This window comes from Hemiscyllium ocellatum, chromosome 9 (assembly GCF_020745735.1).
Source record: "Hemiscyllium ocellatum isolate sHemOce1 chromosome 9, sHemOce1.pat.X.cur, whole genome shotgun sequence".
Taxonomy (NCBI): Eukaryota; Metazoa; Chordata; class Chondrichthyes; order Orectolobiformes; family Hemiscylliidae; genus Hemiscyllium; species Hemiscyllium ocellatum.
In genome coordinates, this window is record NC_083409.1 from 13,591,316 (window position 1) to 13,608,733 (window position 17,418).

Here is a 17,418-nt window from a genome sequence, read left to right on the forward strand (position 1 = left end):
TGGGACTAGATAAAGAGTAAAGTTTTCTCTACACTATCCCAACAACCAGCCTTAACCCCTGAAGCTCAGAAGTATCTCCAAGCCAGTCCTGAGAAGGAAGAGAGTTGAAATTCAGTGCTGACAATGACCTTTGACCTGCCAGCTCAGCCCTGTTCTATTTAAAGTTGTGTCTCCTCTGTGGACTGTCTCAAACACTCTACACACATTCTGATCTCCTGATGCTCTTGCTGAGGGGAGAGGGGAGGGTCACGTGGGTGAGGGCACAGGAGAAGCGAGCGTTGGACTCCCAGTCAGACCCAGAGAGGGTCAGCAGGCTGCTGACACTGTAGGTGCTGTCCGAAGCTCGCAGGTAGTTGCTGGTCTGAACCCCATCCGAAATGACTGCACCGTCCTTCTTCCACTGCACCTCCAGCTCATCGGGATAGAAGTGATTGGCAAGGCACACCAGGGTGGCAGTGCCCTTGGCATTGACCTGCTCCAGGGAGGGGGGCAGCAGGGTCAGCTTGGGCTGAGAGTTGTCACGGACTGAAAGACAAGAGAAACAATTTTAATCCCTGCCTTTTGAAGGTACATAAACTCTCTGAACATTAACTGCAAAAACGTTTGAACATTTGTACCCAGTACCTAGCAGACCTGACAAAGCACTGGCATTTTAAAAATTGCTTTTTGGGACGTGTACGGCACTGGCAGAGCCAGTCGCTGCCCATCCCTAATTGTCCTTGAGAAGGTGATGGTGACGCAGCAGAATGATAAGGTACAGTCCTGGACCACCATTTAAGGAATGAATGTGGGCAGCTGGAAGGGCTATCAATGTGGGAGCATTTTAGTGACAGTGATCGGAACTCAGTGAGATTGAGATTAGGGATGGAAATGGAGAACCGTGGAGCAAGTGTAAAAGTTTTGATTTGGGAACAATCCATTTTACCAAACTGTGTGGTAATTTGATAAAAGAGTACTGGAACCATCGACTTGATGGGAGATCAGTGACAGGGCAGTGGGAGGTCTCCAAGGATGAGACAGGCACAGAGATCATTCAGAATCTTTTCCCAAAAGAGTAAGAGTGGCACTCCCAAAGAGAGAGTCTCAGCAAAGATGTGAAACTATTGATATGATGTGGAGGCTCTGGTGTCCGACTGGGGTGGACATGTTCAGGAGTCACATGACACCAGGTTACAGTTCAACAGGTTTATTTAAAATCACGAGCTTGTGAAACGCTGCTCCATCTTCAGGTGAAGCGACTTCAGTGCTGAAGGAACAGAGCTCTGAAAGCTTGTGATTTGAAGTAAGCCTGTTGGACTATAACCTGGTGTCATGTGACTTCTGACCTCAAATGAAGCCCCGTTAGAGCACAGTGAGAGAACTGTGTGCAGTTCTGGTCACCACATTGCAGGAAGGATGTGATCCCCCTAGAGATGGGGACAGTGGAAGATTTTGTCAGGAATGAGGAGTATTAGCTTTGAGGAATGATTGGTTTGGCTGGGACTAGTTTCTTTGGAACACAGGAGGCTGAGGGGAGATTTGATCGATGGTGTGTAAAATGATGAGGGGTTTGGATAGAGTGGGTAGGAAGGACTGATTTCCATCAGCACAGAGGGCAATAACCATGGGGAGAGATTGAAATGAATTGGGGGCAGGGTTCGAGGCGAGTTGAGGAGTAATTGTTTCACCCAGTGGCTGGTGGGATCAGGACCTCACTAGCTGAAAGGGTGAGAGCGGCAGAAACCCTCATCACATTGAAAAAACACTTGGATATTCACTTGAAACACCAAAGCCTCCAGAGCTATGGAGCAAGAGCTGGTATGTGGGGTGGAGTTCGACACCTCTTTAACAAACCTCCGATCACTCACAGCTCGGGAGAACTTTATCCAACAATATTGGAGCAGAGTTGGATCAGCACACTTCAGGAAGGAGTCACGTTGGGTGTCCATGTAGAAGGTTCTAGATTTTGTTTCAAATCTTCCAGCTCAGCGCTGGGGTAAGGTCAAATGTGAGGGTGCAAAGAGTCTCAGTGTCCCGGGATCAGACAGTGTCACTGCTCTTAATGATCCCATGTTCCCTGGAAGATGGAAGCGTGTATCCAACGGGCAAGGGTCAGGTTCAGGAGACTCCAACCACAAAGAAAGACTTGCATTTATGTTGCACCTGCCTCCACCTAAGGATGTCGCAGTGGCTCTTTCCATCAGACTGTGCTCAGCAAGATCCCAGAGAGCTGGGTGACAATGAGGCGAGGATCCGATTTTTAGTGATGCTCATTAGGGAATCAATATTGACCAGGACACCAGGAGACACCGTCCTGCTGTCTGTCTAATAGAGCCATGGAATGGCATCTCTGATATCTGAAAGGCTCCCAGTGCATCAAAAGAGAGACTTGTATGTCAGGCTCTCCCAAAGCATTTACAGAGAGTGAGGGACTTGTCTGGACACTGGTCACTGTTGTAATGCAGAAAACACAATTTGTACACAGCAATATCGCGCAATCGTAAATGAGATTATGAAGCATGTTCAGTGATGTTTCAGGGATAAATATTGACCTGAAGTCAACTCAAAGAGAAAGCAAATGGGTTCACTTGCACAGAACGTGAGAAAATGAAAGGCACAGGAGAAAGTGGGAGTCGTGGTTAGTGATGGGTTTGATTGTTACCAGAAAATAAAAGGAAGGATCAGAATTTGTGAATGTCATATTGTAACAAGGCAATACAGACAGTAGAAATAACCTAAAGTCTTTGTATGATAACGCATTCGGAATAAGGTAGACAGAGTGATGCCACAAATTGAGGTTCCCAAAGACTTTAAAATCATTAAAGTGACGCAGGGCTCAGGAGAGGTTAGTAAAGTTTCCAGAATAATTAATAGGACATAGATTATGGAAAGGGTCAGAAAATTAATTTTAGGCACAGTGCATAAGGGGACAACTATGAAAAGGAGGGTAGTCAATGCAGGACTGAGGGTGTTGTACCTGAATGCAGGGAGTATCCGAAATGAGGTAAATGAGCTTGTAGCGCAGATTGGAATTGGCAGGTATGATGTTTTGAGTATCACAGAGACCTGGCTGTAAGGGGTTGAGGGCTGGGAATGAAATACTCAAGGATGCACATCCGATTGACAGGACATGCTGATGGGCAGATGGGGGTGGGGTTACCTTCTTGGTAAGAAATGAAATGAGATCAATCACAAGAAGGGATTTAGAGTTGGAATGCATTCAATCTGTGTGGGTAGAGTTGAGGAGTTGCAAGGGAGAAAGAGCATGATGAGAACTTAGCACAGGACCCCCCAGCAGCAGTCAGGATATGAGGAAGAAAATAAATCAGGTGATAGAGAAGGCCCTGCTATAATAGTCATGAGGGACTTCAATATGCAGGGAGACTGGAAAATTAAGTTGTTTGGGGATCTCAAGGGTAGGAATTAATGGAATGCTTACGACATGGTTTTTGGAGCAGCTTGTGGTAGAGATCACTATGGAACAGGCAATTCTGGATTGGGTGATGTGTATTGAAGCAGACCTGATTAGGGAACTTAGGGTGAAGGAATCCCTTGGGGGCATTGACCGTAATATGACAGAATTCACCCTGCAGTTTGTGACAGAGAATCTGGAGTCAGTTGTACCGGTAATGCAATTAACTTAAGGTAACTACAAAGACATGGGGGAGGAGCTGGCCAGAGCTGGGAAGAAAGGAAGCTGAGCATAAGAGAGAATGGAGCAGCAATGGTAGGAGTTTCTGGGGGTAATTTGGGAGGCAGAGCAGGAATTTAACCCAAGGAAGAAGAAAGGTACTGAGTGGAGGCCAAGGCAACCATGGCTGATGAGGGAAGTCAGGGTCAGCATAAAAGCAAAAGAAAAAACATGCAATGTGGTGAAGATTATTGGGAAGCCGGAGGATTGGGAAGCCTTTAAAAAACAGCAGAGAGTAACTAAAAAAAAGGTAAGGATGGGTGTGTAAATAAAATATAAGGGTCAGCGAGTTAGTAACATAAAAGAGTATTGCAAGAGGTTTTCTTTAGATATATGAAAGGCAAGAGGGAGTCAATAATAGAAATTGTACCACTGGAAAAGGCAGAAGTAGTAATGGGGAACAAAGAAATGGTGGAAAAAGTGCATCGGTGCCTTAAATCAGCTTTCACAGTAGTGTGGCAATGCTGCTCATTTCACAAGTTTGAGTTGTCCTTGGATTTTTTTTTCAAGAGGGGTTGTAAAGGCAGAGGTTCCAATTTGTCTGGGTTAGGGACTTTGCTCATGTCTAACAGATACTGCCTAAGGCAACAGTCAGGGAAAAGGCTTTTAGGTTTTATATTAAACACTTGTCCAATAAAAGGAGAGTGGCCAGTTCTTCCAGTTTGCTGTTTTTGACAAACAGTCGGTTGGAAGCTCCTGGATAAAGAAAGCTGCTGGTGAGAAAGGTTCCCCAATTCAACATTTTCCAGTGGACTCACTGTCTGAAATTCCTCTCCTGTAAGAACCCCTGTGTTTATATTTACCTTTTTGCCAAGGCTATTACAGCAAATTGGAACAACTCTTTGTCAAGTTACATTTTTTCGTCAGTTAGGTTTTCAAATAGTTAAGTTATTCTAAATTCTGTTTTCTTTTGATTGTAAATAAATACTCTTCTCCTTCAAGCTGAGTGGTTTGGCCAGTTGTATCATTCCTGGAATATCCAGGTTACATTTGCTGAACACAATTCGAAAAGGTAAGGTCTGGGCTGCATTCTTAAAATGTTTTGAAGGGTCTGGCCTGGTCCATAACAATGTCACAGAGTCCTACAGCATGGAGACAGGCCATTTGGACCAAACTGGTCCATGCCAACCAAAATGTCCATTTACGCTAATCCTACACTTGGCCCATATCCTTCTGAATCCTTTCCTTTGCTGTATTTGTCCAAATGCCTTTTAAATGTTATTAATGTACCCACCTCAACCACTTCCACTGGCAGCTCATTCCATATGCGAACAATCCTATGTGTAAAAAGGTTGCCCCTCAGGTTCCCTTTTATTCTTTCCCCTCTAACCTTAAACTGATGCGCTCTAGCTCATATTCGCAAACCTTGGGGAAAAGACCGAGTGAATTCACCCTATCCATGCCTCTCATGATCTTATGAGGTCCTCCCTCAGTCTCCTACACTCTAAAGAAAAAAGTACTCTCCCTTTAACCCAAACGATTGAATCCTGGCAACATGCTTGCAAATTTCTTCTGCACTCTTTCCAGTTTAATAACATCCTTCCTGGAACAAGGTGACCAAAACTGAACACAATATTCCAAGTGTGGCTTCATCAGTGTCCTGCATAACTGCAACATAACTTCCCAACATCTGTAGTCAATGCTCTGACTGATGAAGGGCACTGCAGAAAAAGCTCTCTTCTCTGCTCTATTTACTGTGACTCCATTTTCAGAGAACTGCTTATCTGAATTCTAAGGACCCTCTGTTCCATTATATTCCTTAAGGTCCTATCATTCACCATGAAACTCCTACCTTGCTTTAAATTTCCAAAATACAAGACCTCACATTTGTCTGTATTAAACTCTATTTGTCATTTCTCGGCCCACTTCCCCAGCTGAGCAAGGTCCTGCTGCAATTTCTGATAACTGTCCGCACTGTCCACAATGCTGCTTATTTGAGTGTCATCAGCAAACTCACTAACCATGCCTTGTACATTCTCATCCAAAACATTGTTATAGATAACAAACAGCAATGGGCTCAGCACTGAACACTGAGGCACTCCACTAGTCACAGGCCTCCAGTACAATAAGGATTCTTCCCCTATTACCCTGTGCTTTCTACCATCAAGCCAATCGTGTATCCAATTTGCCAGGTCACCTTGGATTCCATGCGATCTAACCTTCCATAACAGCCTACCATGTGGAACCTTATCAAAGGCCTCACTGAAATCCATATAGACCACGTCTACCATCCTGCCCTCATCAACCTTCCTGGTAAATTCATCAAAGTACCTTAACAAATTTGTGAGGCATATTCTCCCACTCACAAAGTCATGCTGACAACTCCTAATCAAATTCACTCTTTCCAAATGCATGTGTACCTTATCTTATCAAACAACTTACCCACCACAAATGTTAAGCTTATAATTCCCAGGCATTTGTTTCTCAGCCCTTTTTGAACAATGGCACAATCTTCGCTATCCTCCAGTCTTCTGGCACCTCACCTGTGGCTAACCATGATGCTTAAATATCAGCCAGTACACCTGACCTTCAAGAGAGTTGGGAGCAAAAGTGAGTGGAAAGGGCATCACTAAGGTGGAGGGGTTGAGGCAGCTGAAAGGTCTGAAGGTGGATAAATCATTCAGACCCGATGGACTACACTCCAGAGTTCTGATGGAGATAGCTAAGGTAATTGTAGGGCCATTGGCTGTGATCTTTCAGAAATCACTGGAGTCAGGAGTGGTCCCAGAAGACTGGAAAATAGTGAATGTAACATCCCTGTTTAAGAAAGGAGGGAGGCAGAGATGGGACATTATAAGCTGGTTAGCCTGACCTCGGTCATTGGTAAGATTTTAGAGGTCTATCTAAGGGTGAGATTGCAGGTATTTGGAATCTCACCCTTAAGTCTGGTAAAATTGCAGCCTGGCAAAATTGGGCTGAGTCAGCACAGCTTCATCAAAGGGAGACATGCCTGATAAATCTGTTAGAAATCTTTGAGGAGGTAACAAGTGAGTTAGACAAAGGAGAGCCAGTGGATGTGATCCATTTGGATTTCCATCAGGCCTTTGACAGGGTACAATAAAGGAGACTGCTTAGTCAAATCAGAGCCCATGCTGTCAGGAGCAAGGCACTGCGAATTGTAGAGGATTGGCTGGCCGGCACAAAGGCGAGAGTAGGGACAAAGGGATTTTTTTCTGGATGGCTGGTGGTGCTTTGTGGTGATCCTCAGGGATCTGTGTTGGGACCACAACTATTCACATTATCCATTAACAATCTGGATAAGGAACTGAAGATATTGTTCATATGTTTGTAGATGACACAAAAATTGGTGAAAGGACAGGTGGAGTTGAGGAAGTGGGGGAGATTGCAGAAGGACTTGGTCAGGCTGGGAGAATGTACAAAGAAGTGGCAGGTGGAGTACAATGCGGGGACTTGTGAGGCTAGATACTTTGGTGGGAAGAATAGAGACACAGAATGTTTTCTAAGTGAGGAAAGATTTCAGAAATCTGAAGCACAAAGAGAATTGGGAGTCCTTGCTCAAGTTTCTCTGAAGGTTAACGTGCAGATTCACCATTGGCTGTTTGAAAGGCAGTTACAATGTTAGCATTAACTTTAACGTCAGAGGTGTACTGCTGCGTTTGTATAAGTCTGTAATCAGACCACATTTGGAATTTTGGTCTCCTTATTAAGGAAGGATGTGCTGTCATTGGAGAGGGTCCAGAGGAAAAAGAGAGAAAGAATAAGAATACTCCTGGGAATGAAGGGGGTGTCATATAAAGAGTGGTTGAGGATTCTGGATCTGTATACAATTGTGTTTAGAAAGATGACGGAGGAATCTTATTGAAACTACAGAATATTGAGAGGCCTGGAGAACATGGAGAAGGTGTTTCCACGAATAGAAGAAACTCGGGCCCAAAGGCAAAGCCTCAGAGTGAAGAATGATCCGTCAGAACTGAGGTAAGGAGGCATTTCTTCAGCCACAGGGTGGTGAATCTGCGGAACTCATTGTCACAGAGGTCTATGGATGCCAAGATGTTGAGAGTATTTAAAACAGAGACAGATCGGTTCTTGATCAGTAAGGAGATCAAAAGTTAAAAGGAGAATGGGGTTGAGAAACACATCACACAAGATCAAATGGCAGAGCAGACTCTCTTGTGACTGGCCCAATTCTGCTCCTATATCTTAAGTATTTTGGGTTTATGTAGAGGTTCCTTGAATCCCTGGAAAACTGGAAGTACAGTCACTTAGTGGTTAGCCCTGCTGCCTCACAGCGCTATGGGCCCAGGTTTGATTGTAGCCTCGGGCGTCTGTCTGTGTGGAGTTTGCATGTTCTCCCTGTGCCTGTGTGGGTTTCCTCCGGGTGCTCTGGCTTCCTCCCACAGTCCAAAGCTGTGCAGGTTCGGTGAATTGGCCATGCTAAATTGCCCATAGTGCAGGTTAGGTACATTAGTCAGGAGTAAATGGACGTTAAAAAGGTAGGGGAATGGGTCTGGGTGGGTTACTGTTCGGAGGGTCAGCGTGGACTTGTTGGACCAAATGGCCTGTTTCCATACTGTAGGAATTCTGTGATTGTATGGACATTGGAAGTACTGGTTTGTGGGCCCTGCTGTTGCTGTTTCTCAAAAGAACTTTGACAAAAGATAATCAGGGATTGGTGAGAGTGAGCATCAGGTTGCATGAGGGAACTGCTTGTCCTGCTTCCTGGAATACCATGAGTACAGGAAGTGTGGTCAGTGACAGCAGTTGGAACTCCGGGTTTCGGAGCTTGAGCAGCAGCTGGTGTCAGTGAGGAACGTCCGTGAGGCTGAGAGCTCCGTAGAGAGCACGTTTCTAGATGTGGTCACTCTGCAGTTTCAGAGTATGCAGGGAGAGAGGGAATGGGGGAGCAGCAGACAGTCCAAAAGGACCAGGCAGCTAGTACAGGAATCCCATGAGTGCATCCCACTCTCCAACCAGGATTCAGTTTGGAATCCTGATCAGAATGATGGTTCATCTGGGCAGTGCAGCCAGAGCCAAGTCCCTGCCACCATGGGGGGCTCAGCTGTACACGGGGGGCACAAGGAAGACTGGAAGAGCAATAGTGAGAGGAGATTCGAGAGTGAGGGCATCAATAGGTGTTTCTGCAGCTGCAGATGAGAATCCAGGATGGTGTGTTGTCTCCCTGGTGCCAGGGTGAAGGATGTCACTGAGCGACTGCAGAGCACCCTGAGGGGAGAGGGGGAACAGGCAGCAGTCGTGGTCCACATCGGTCCCAGTGACAGTGGGAGAAAAGGGATGTGGTCCTCCAGTCAGAATTTAGGGAGTTCCAGAGGGAATTAGCAGCAGGAGCTCAAAAGTAGGAATCTCCAAGATTACCCCCAGTGCCCCACACAACTGAGAATAGAAAGAGGAGGATAGCACAGGTGACGGTGGAACTGAAAAGACAGTCCAGGAGGAAGGTCTTTCGATTATTTTAACATTGGGACTGGCTTTGGGGGGAGATGGACATGTACAGACCAGACGGGTTGCTCCTGAACAGACCTGGGACTGAGTTCCTTTGGGGTGATTTACTCGTGCTGTTGGAGAGGGTTTAAACTATCTTGGCCTGTGGGATCCAGGAGCTAATACCAGAGAGGAACACAGAGGTGCACAGAATCCTGGGAGAGATAGATAGCACCAGAATAAGGAATAGAACTTCTGACCCAGTTTCAGAGTGAGGGAGAGAGAGTAATAAATTCTAAATCAGGGTCACTGTGTAAGGATGGGTCTGCACGGAGTGTTGGGAATAAGACTGGGAAGGTACAGCCACAGAGTGTTAAGTGGAAATCTGATGTGTGTCTCTCACATCGGAAGATAAGGTAATAAGAACATTAGAAATAGGAGCAGGAGTGGGCTATCTGACCCATTGAGGATGAGGGATGTTAGTTATGAAGATAGACCGAAGACGTTGGGACTGTTTTCCTCAGAGAAGAGAAGGCAGAGGGGAGATTTGATTGAGAAATTCAAAATCAGGAGGGGTCTGAACAGAGTAAACTAGGAGAAAATGTTCCCACCTGAGAAAGAATTGAGAGGGAGAGGCCATGGATTGAAAATAATTAGTAAAAGAGGCAAAAGTGAGATGAGTGCGAAACATTTTCAGCCAGTGGGTGGTTAAGGTGTGGAATGCACTGCCTGAGAGTGTGGTGGAGGCAGCTTCAATTGAAACATTCTGAAGGGAATGAGACTGTTATTTGAAAAGGAACAATGTGCAGGATGACAGGGAGAAGGCAGGAGAATGACACTCAGTGAATTGCTCATTCGGAGAGCCGGTCCAGACAGGATGGGTGGAACGGCCTCCGTGTACACTGTAACAATTCTGTGATTGTGTGATTGAGCAGAGTTAAAGCTGGGGGAGGTGGGAGCTCGGTGTCTCACTGTGCTGCTGCTGCTGCTGCTGCTGCTGCTGCTGCTGAGGTCAGTGAGATCAGGGACTGGGACAGGGAGCCAGAGCTCACATCAAACTCTGCCCCGTGTCCGTCACACTGAGACTGGCAGGAGGCTACTCACTGATTTCACTCCATGCTGCAGGAATGGGACCACAGGCTGCAAATGGACAGAGCTCCTCCACATGGTGAGTAAAGCTGACTGACTTATATCTTGCTGCTTAAGCAGGGCAATAGGACGACAGAAATACAGCTGGACACCCTGTTAGACACAGTGCTCCTCAATCATTCACTGCAGCTCCCCACTAACACCTGCATCAATTCAGCATTTGTGATTTAGAAAGTTTCAGTATTGAAAGGGTTAATAACGGAGGATTGAGGTTTACTTACTCAGTCTGAGCTTGGTTCCTTTACCGAACGTTAAGGCCAGCTGTAATCCTGCATACAGTAATAGTCAGCGACATCCTCATTCTGAATGTTGCTGATTGTCAGGGTGAAACTGGTCCCTGATCCACTGCCGGTGAATCGATCGGAGACTCCTGTGAATCGATTTGTTGCAGCATAGATCAGGAGAGAGGGTTTCTGACCTTCTCGCTGCTGGTACCAGGAAAGCTCATTGTTAACTGATTGACTGGCCGTACAGGTGATGGTTGCGGTCTGGCTCAGTCCCACTGACCGCACCGGGGGAGACTGAGTCATGATGATGTCCCTACTGATACCTGAGGGATCAGAGAGAAACACAGTGAAGTCAGAACTGTCACAGAAAGAGCCGGTCAAATGAGAGATTGTTGGAGACACTGAGCATTCCTCTGGTTTCAGCATTTTCCCATCAATCACAAGTCAGTGGAATTGGAGTGAAATGGAGAGCAGCTAAAGATTCAAGGTGGAAGGAGAGAGATTTGTACCTGCGACACAGAATGCCAGGGGCCAGATCAGCTGGATGTGTGAAATCATGGTGTGTGCTCCTGTCCCTGTGCCTGGTTCCTGATAAACTCTCCCTTCACTGGGCTCTGCTTTATAAAGCTCCAGCCTGTGAGAGTCTGACTGGGTGTTCCTCAGTATGTAAATAGCATCAGGCAGAGAGAGCCACGTCAGCCCCTCACACTTCCTCTTCTCTCTCTCTATCTCACTCTCTCTGTCTCAGAGTCATTGATGTGAACAGCACTGAATGAGGCCATTTGGCCCATTGTGTCTGTGCTGGTAAACAAAGATGTGATGACACTAATCTCATCCTCCAGCTCTTGGCCCATGACCCTGGAGGCAACAGCAACACAAGGGAATATCTAAACACTGCTCCAATGTCATGAGAGTTTGTGACTCAACCAGCCTTTCAGGCAGTGAGTTCCAGACTCCCACCACCCTCTGGGTGAAAACATTTCTCCTCAATTCTTCTCTCACTCTGCAACTCAACTGGGCCTGGATTCACTCAAGTTTATAAGGATGAGACGGAATCTATTTGAAACATATAAAAGTCTAACAGGCCCGGGCAGTAAGGAGGTTCCCCTGGTTGGGGAGTCTGGAACCAGGGGACACAGTCTCAGGGAGATACGGGGTAGAACATTTAGGACTGAGATGAGGAAACATTTCTTCACTCAGAGGATGGTCAACCTGATGAATTCTCTACCACAAACGGCTGTGGGGGACAAGGAACTGAATATATTCAAGAAAAAAAGAGAGATAGTTGTTTTGCATTTTAACAGCATGAAGGAAATAAGGAGAAAGCAGAAATATAGCAGTGAGAGAGAGGATCAGCCATGTCATACTGAATGACACACAAGATTCAAAGGGCTGAATGGCCTACTCCTGCTCCAAGTCTCTATGAGACCATGTCTGTGTTACCTTCAATCTCTGTCCCTGGTTATTGAGTCCTTTACTCTTGTATAAAGTGCCTTCCTATGCAACGTATCACTGCCAACAATGATCTTATACCTCTCTATCAGGTCCCTCTCAACCTTCAATGCTCCAAGGAAAACAGCCCCAATCTTTCCAATCTTTCCTCATAGCTAACCCTCCATCCCAGGCAGCAGCCTGGGAAATCTCCTCTGCCCCCTCTCAAGTATAATCACATCCTTCCCAGAATGTTGTGACTAGGACCTTTCTCTCCCTCTCTCTCTTTTCCCCTATCTGTCTCACATCTGCTACTTTGATCTCTCTACATCTATCTCTCTCTCCCACTGTTAATCTCTCTCATATTCCCTCTCTCTCACTCTGTCTCATAGCCACTCTCTCCAACTCACTCACGCTTCCTCACTCCGTCTCATAATCTTTCTCCATCTCTCACTGTCTCTGTCACTCGCTCCATCTCTCACTTCAATTGAAAACCTCCAAATGTTATCTGCCCCTCTCTATTTCTCCCTCTGTCTCTCCCTCCTTCTCCACATCCCACTCGACCTCTACTTCTCTTTCTCTGTCTCACTTCTCTCTCTTTCTCACAGTGTCCCAGGTGGAGACAGTTGAATTCAGGATAAATCTCTCTCTGCTCTGCCCCACTAATGGATGTTAACCCTTGACCCCAGAAGCATGTCTTCTCCTGGAGTAAAGGCCCATTTCTACATCGACCAGGTTTTGGTATCTCTTAGAAAGATGGACAGATTGTTGGTAAATGAAGGGCAGTTTTGTGCTGTTGGCCTATTCTCACTGGGGATTGGTTTGGACACAAACCTCATTCCATGAAGGCCCAGCAGAGAGAGGAGATCCTCAGGCCGTCAGTGTGAGCTGGAGGGACAGGACAGGCTCTGACCCACTGATCCATCCTGTCTTTGCACAACATGGAGGAGAAAGTGAGGACTGCAGATGCTGGAGATCAGAGTTGAAAATGTGTTGCTGGAAAAGTGCAGCAGGTCAGGCAGCATCTAAAGAGCAGGAGAATCAATGTTTCGGGCATGAGCCCTTCTTCAGGAATGAGGAGAGTGTGCCAGGCAGGCTAAGATAAAAGGTAGGGAGGAGTGACTTGGGGGAGGGGCTTTGGAAATGCGATAGGTGGAAGGAGGTCAAGGTGAGGGTGATAGGCCGGAGTGGGGGTGGGGGCGGAGAGGTCAGGAAGAAGATTGCAGGTTAGGAAGGTGGTGCTGAGTTCGAGGGATTTAACTGAGACAAGTGGGGGGAGGGGAAATGAGGAAACTGGAGAAATCTAGATTCATCCCTTGTGGTTGGAGGGTTCCTAGGCGGAAGATGAGGCGCTCTTCCTCCAGCCATCGTGTTGCTATGGTCTGGCGATGGAGGAGTCCAAGGACCTGCATGTCCTTGGCAGATTGGGAGGGGGAGTTGAAGTGTCGAGCCACGGGGTGGTTGGGTTGGTTGGTCAACCACCCCGTGGGCCAACAGACCATAGCAACACGACGCCTCATCTTCCGCCTAGGAACCCTCCAACCACAAGGGATGAACCTAGATTTATCCAGTTTCCTAATTTCCCCTCCCACCACCTTGTCTCAGTCAAATCCCTCAAACTCAGCACCGCCTTCCTAACCTGCAATCTTCTTCCTGACCTTTCCGTCCCCACCCCCACTCCGGCCTATCACCCTCACTATGACCTCCTTCCACCTATCGCATTTCCAACGCCAACAGTAAACATGGACGTCAGTTCACGAGAGTGCTCCATGGAGAAACATGGGCCTCCTTCCCACTGAAGCCCCCAATGGAGACCAGTAAACATGGACATCATTCCTCCTTGAGCCTCCAATAAAGACCAGGAAATGTTGGCCTCCTTCCTAATGGACTCTCCAAAGGAGACCAGTAAACATGGACGTCCTTCTGACTGGATACTCCAAGAAGACCAGGAAATGTGGGCCTCCTATTCACTTGTCCTTCTAATAGAGACAAGTGGATAGTTGAGTTTTTGAAGAAATAGATAAAAATAGATCAGTACACATTGTCGACATGGACTTTAGCAAGGCCTTAGACAAGATTTCCTATGGTAAACTGCTTAGTAAGATTATATCACAGAGGATCTAGGGAGAGCTAACCAATTGGATATAAAATGGGCCTGAAGGTAGGAGGCAGAGGTTGGTGAGAGAGGGTTGTTCTTCAGACTGGAGGCCACTGACCAGCCGTCTGCCACAAGAATCGATCCTGGATCCACTGTTGTTCATCATTTACATGAACAATTTGGATGAGAAAATAGCAGGAATGGTCAGTAAGTTTGTGGCTGACATTAAAATTGTTGGCATCGTGGACAGGGAAGAAGGTTATCTAAGAATGCAATGTCATCTTCATCAACTGGGCCAGTGGGTCAACAAATCCAGATGGAGTTTAATTTCGATAAATGCAAGGAGTTGCATTTTGGTAAGACAAACCAGGGCAGGAATTACACAATTAATGGTAGAGCCATGGGGAGTGTTGTTGAACAGAGAGACTGAGGTGTACAGGTACATAGTTCCTTTAAAGTGGTGTCACAGGTAGACAGGATGGTGAAGAAGGTATTTGGCACGCTCGCCTTCACTGGTCAAAGCAGGAAGTACAGGAGCTGGGACATCATGTTACAGCTGTACAAGGCATTGGGAAGGCCACATTTGGACACTGTGTACATTCCTATTTACCCTGCTATAGGAAGGAAGTTACTGCACTGGTTTGGATAAAAGAAAGATTAACAGGGATGTTACCAAGGTTGGTGAGTTTGAATTACAAGGCGAGGATGGATAAGCTCAGAGATTTTTCCAGTGAATGCAGGAGATTGAGGGGTGACCTTAGAGAGGTTTATAGAATCATGAGGGCCATACATAAGGAGAATAGCCAAAGTTTTTTTCCCCAGAGTAGGGGAGTCCAGTACGAGAAGGAATATGTTTAAGTTGAGAGGGGAAAGAATTAGAAGGGGCCTGAGAGGCAACCTTTTCACACAGAGGTTGGTGTGTATGTGTAATAAGCTGCCAGAGGAAGTGGTGGAGGGGAGTACAATTACTAGATTTCAAGGACATTTTTACAGGAACATGGATAGGAAGGATTTAGAGAGGATTGGGCCAAATGCATGCAGATGGGACTAGTTCAGTTTTGGAAACTTGGTCGGCATGGATGAGTTGAGCAGAAGGGCCTGATCCCACGCTGTAAACCTCTATGACTCTATGATGATGTAAACATGGGGCACCTTCCCATAGGACCAACAAACAGTAAACATGGGCCTCCTTCCTGAGCTGCAAACCCCACATCCTGTCCATCACATAGGTCCCTTATTTCAATCTGCACAACATTGTTTGTCTCTGCACTACCTCAGCCTCTTGACCACAGAATCCCCAATTCCTACTCATCCCACCTCCTGACTCTATGATTTCAATGTCTTCTCCCAGCTTCCTGAAGCCACATTCCATCAACCCCAACTTGTCTGATATGGAGGGTCCCTTCCCTGTCTCACAACTACAGTTGTTCCAGAATCTGACCTCACTGCCAGCCAATTGCCTCCATGGCCTCCCTCCTCCCTCACTCTGTGTCCTGCTGTAGACTCACATTCCCTCCCTCCCCCTTCCATCTTCTGTCTCTGGTCTCCTGCCCATTGCTGCTTCCTCCATCCCATCATTGACGGCAGAGCCTTCAGACCCCGAGAGTATCCTCTCTGCCCTCTTCATCCCTCCCTCTCTCGTTGTTTGTGCTATTGAATATACTGTTTAGTTCCATCACTTTTGGTTCGCTGTTCCCTTGCCATTGATTTGCTGATTTATTCTAGTAAATCTAGACTGGTGTGTTCTCTGAGTTGGTTCAAGAGTGTTTTGCTTGAGAAAACACTTCTGTGAACTGGTTTGTCTGTTTCTCCCAGTCTTTGTGTAAAGGTGAGACTAAGTGTGTAAATGCTGTCATTTCATGGAGCAATCCAGTCAGTCCCACCCCCTCCCCTACTCGACCCCCAGAGCCTTGCAGGTTTATTTTCATCAAGAGCCCATCCAATCTGCCATTGCAATCACTGAGTGTCTTCACCTGCCTCACCTGAATGGGCACTAATTTCCAAGTCATTACCAATTGCTGCTAAAAAACATTCTTCCTGAGATTCCGTATCTCTTGCCCAACAAAATGTAAGGTAATCTCAATGTGAAGATGGGATTTTGTCTCCACACGGACTGTGCGATGGTCACCCTTACTGATTACTGTCATGGACAGATACACCAGCAGCAGGCAGGTTGGTGAGGGTGATAGTGAGTATGTTGTTCCCTCTTGTTGGTTCCCTCACCACCTGCCCCAGGTCCAGTCTCGCAGCTGAATCAGGTGGAACCTGACCAGCTTGCTCAGTAGTGATGATTCTGAGCAGCTCTGGATGGTGGACTTTGAAGTCCCTTACTCAGGGTATATCCTGCATCATTCCCTCCTTCAGTGCTCCCTCCAAGTGTTGTTCAACATGGAGGAGGACTGACTGCTCAGTTGAGGTTGGAGGGGAGGGCGGTGCTATGTGGTAATCAGCAGGAGGTTTCCTTCCCCATGTTTGACCTGCTGTCATGAGGCTTCATGGGTTCCATAGTTAATGGTGAGGACTCCCAGGGTAACTCCCTTCTGACTGTACACACCACTGTGTTGCTTCCCCTGCTTGGTCTATCCTGCCAATTAAAAACTGAATGAGGGATCAATTCCGTTCAGGTTTTACAGCTTGGAGACAGAGCTGCTGCTGGGTTCTGTTTCTGATCTCCGAGTGCAGGTGTATGTGTTTGTGAGAGAGTGACTGTCCTTTTTCCCATCACTGTGCTGTTTCTGAAAAGAAAAATCCCAGAACCAGCCTCCTGTGCTGTCAGGTTCTTGGGGGTGCAGACAGTTCACAGTTTTCTCCCATCTCAGTAACAAACGTCCAGCTGCTCCGAGCTCTTTATTTCACTTCCTCTTTTGGTGAAGTTTCAACCTTGTGCTCTGACAGTCTTTGCAGTTATTTTTTACACTGGGGCTTTCTGCTGTGGTCAGAATCTCTACTAATAAGTGTCTGATCAGTGACAATCACAGCAACTAAGAGCAGTCAGGACTGAGGAGCCAGGCTCACTGGGAAACACATTGGGAAGATCAAAGCCATTCCTCTTCAGCTCCCGGTACAAACTCCATCCCTCTCCCTGAGCACTATCTGCTGCTCAACCAGACTCTTTACAAACTTGGCCTCATCTTTGGGGCTGATCTGAGCCCCATATCCTCCATCTCACAAAGATCAGCCACTGAAAATCTCTGTCATGTGCATGGGACTCCAAACATGACCATACCAATGTTGTGCTTGCACACATCACAGCCACTGCCCTCCGTAACCTTCAGCTCATCCCAAATTCTGCTGCCCCATATCTAAACTCGCATCAAATCCCATTCCTCCAACCCCCTGCGCCCTGTGCCTACATTGGCTCCTGGTCCAGCAACACCTTGATTTTCAAATTCTCATCCTTGTTCTCAAGTCCCTCCCTGTCCTCCACTCTCCCTATCTCTGTA

The 17,418-nt window shown here is 46.7% G+C and overlaps 1 pseudogene; it reads right to left on the reverse strand.

The window, feature by feature from the left end:
* Nucleotides 1-208: 208 nt before the first annotated feature.
* LOC132818900 (Ig kappa chain V region Mem5-like) lies at nucleotides 209-10,749 on the reverse strand (annotated as a pseudogene).
* Nucleotides 10,750-17,418: the final 6,669 nt, after the last annotated feature.